The 2,594-nt window shown below is 46.5% G+C and overlaps 1 pseudogene across 1 annotated transcript; it reads right to left on the bottom strand.

The window, feature by feature from the left end:
- Window positions 1-966: 966 nt before the first annotated feature.
- On the bottom strand, window positions 967-2,169 carry LOC309816244 (STE20-related kinase adapter protein alpha-like; annotated as a pseudogene). The gene has a single exon. The product of its transcript is annotated as an STE20-related kinase adapter protein alpha-like (transcript).
- Between the last annotated feature and the right edge of the window lie 425 nt (window positions 2,170-2,594).

Below are 2,594 nucleotides of genomic sequence, written 5' to 3'. Positions count from 1 at the left end.
GCGTTAATGATATTTATTGTGTTGTACATTACATTCCTAGTACTTATTTATCTTATGGCTGGAAGTTTGTACCTTTTGACTACCTTCATCCAATTCCCCTTCTATACCACCCCATCCCATAACCACAAATCTGATCTCTATTTCTATGAATTTGTTTGTTTGTTTTTGAAGTATAAGTGACCTACAACACTATGTGAGTTTCTGTTACACAACATAGTGATTTGATATTTCTATAACATTTCAAAATGATCACCAATATAAAGTCTAGTTACAATAAAGTCTAGTTATAATATGTCACCTTACAGACATAAAAACCCTACAGAGGTTTTTTTTTTTTCTTTTGATTCTCTGGAAGTTTTAATTTATTCTGGCAATGAAGCTCACACAGCATAAGGACTTAGGCCCTCAGGCTAGGCAAGACATCATGGCCCTTGGAAGAAGCACCAAGGCTGCCTGCAGGAGACAGTAAGATGGACTCTTGGTGGGAAAGGAATGAGCTACGCGGATGAACCAAGCCTTAACCTAGTGCTTAAAAAGAAAAAATACCCTTCCCTTCAGTTATTAGGGAGAGGTATGAGGGAAGGGGGTTCTTATTGCTTGCCCCTCCATGGACCTATAGGATCTGAGAGCAGGGGAGAAGAATGCAAGCAGGCTGGTAGGAGAACCAGAGTGAGAAGTCACACAGTTCCCTGGGTGGATGAGTCAAACCCTGGGCTTGGACTTCAGCCCCAAGGGCCAGAACAGCATCTCTTTCTTCTGAAGAGGTCAAGTCGCCTGAGCTCACAGGACTAGGAATGTCAGATTTCCAGCCCCTCCTGATCCATGGTTGTTGGGATTCCCTTGTGTCTCAAAAGCCTTGGAGCAGTAAAGAAAAGTTACTCTCCAGGAATTTCTTTCCCAGTCAGTAAGCAGCCAACTCTCCTGGCAGAAATGTCCTTTCTGCCCAATCTGCCCCCAGGAGGGTGGGAATGTGGCTAGCCCTCAGGAAGTGTCCCAGAGGCTCATATGGCCCAGGATGGAGAATGTGCACCTTCTTCAGAGGCTCAGAACTCCCACTTGTCCACCTCCAGCTCTTCCAGGTTTGTTACCAGGCCAAAGATTCCACTGTGATCCTGAGACTGGCTGCCTTCAAAATTGGTGATGGGGGTGACAGGACAAAGCAACTCAGGCAAAGCCTCTGAGGCACGTCGCTTGATCTGCTTGAAGAAAGAATGGTTCAGGAGGGTGCTGGTACTTGGTCTTACATCTGGATTATGCTGAAGGCACTGCTCCACAAAATGGTGGAAGTGGGATGAGAAGATGCGGTGATAGGGGTGAGACAGTGAGTTGCCATTGGAGGTCCTGGGGGTGCTGGTGGTCAGGCTACCACTCAGGCCAGAGTTGGCCACTGAGTGCGAGATGCTCATGGTCAGCTCCTGGGCAGGGATGGTGCTGGTGTCCAGCAGGCAGGGCACAATGCCATTCAGCTTCTCCAGTAACATCTGGGTGGCAGGCATATCCTTAAAGGAGACATGGCTATTGGCCAGTTCACAGGCTGTGATTCCCACACTGTAGATGTCAAACTTGGTATCATAACCCTGAAGATTCTGCTGGAGGACTTCTGGGCTGAGCCAGGGCAGAACCTTGATACTGTACTTGGTAAAGTCGTGGACCACATGCTGCTGCTGCCCATGGCTGATCATGCTGAGGTTGCTGCTTAAACCGGACAGGTAGACCTTCCCATCTGTGGAGATCAGAATGTAGGTGCCTGGCTTTGACACTCCTGTGCATATATCCCACATGGTGGATGTAGTCCAGGGCCTTGAGCACCCCCTGCAGGATGTAAGCAATTCCCAGCTCATTCATGCTGTCCATGAAGTGTGTACAGATGAGGTCCTTTGCAGAGCCATATGCCATGAATGATGTGATAACCCACAGCTCATTGTCTGTAATAAGTATGGCTTGATATGGCAGGATATTGGGGTGGCTGAAGATCTTAGGGACATGGAACCCCCCTTGCAAGTATGTCACCAGCTCATTGGAACAAGCTTCTAGGTTAATCCTTCGTACAGTCACATACTCTCCCATTGGTTTGTACCTTGCTAGATTCACTGTCATCAGATCCTCGAATCCTTTGCCTGTAATGGTGAGTAGCTCATAACACCCTCCCTCTGTCAGAAAGCTACTCATGATCTCCTGTTTAGAGAAGAATGCTATCGACTCTGAGCTTGCCTTGTTGGTCTCCAAATGGTTCCAAATCTCTTAAGCCCTCAACAACGAACTTTTCCGAGACCAAATGGCTAATTCACTCTATTTACTTACAAGAAAAGACATAAGTTCCTAACATGTAGACCTACTTTAATTTCAAAAACTTAAACCCAGCTCCACCTCCTTGGTTTAAGGCTGTGTTGACACCAGGTTGATTGCTGGGAGGCCAGAGTTATTGACAATATTCCTCATACTGTACATTTCATACCACTGACTCATTTATTTTGCAACTGGAAGTTTGTACCTCTTAATCTCCCTCACTTATTTCTTTCCTGCCTCCACCCCTCTCCCTTCTGGCAACCAGCTGTTTGTTCTCTGTATCTATAACTCTGTTTCTGGATTCCACA

Source organism: Mesoplodon mirus (assembly GCF_964341445.2).
Source record: "Mesoplodon mirus genome assembly, chromosome: 15".
In the NCBI taxonomy this organism is placed as follows: domain Eukaryota; kingdom Metazoa; phylum Chordata; class Mammalia; order Artiodactyla; family Ziphiidae; genus Mesoplodon; species Mesoplodon mirus.
The sequence above is the reverse complement of the archived record's forward strand: the minus strand, read 5'-3'. Positions and strand labels throughout refer to the sequence as shown.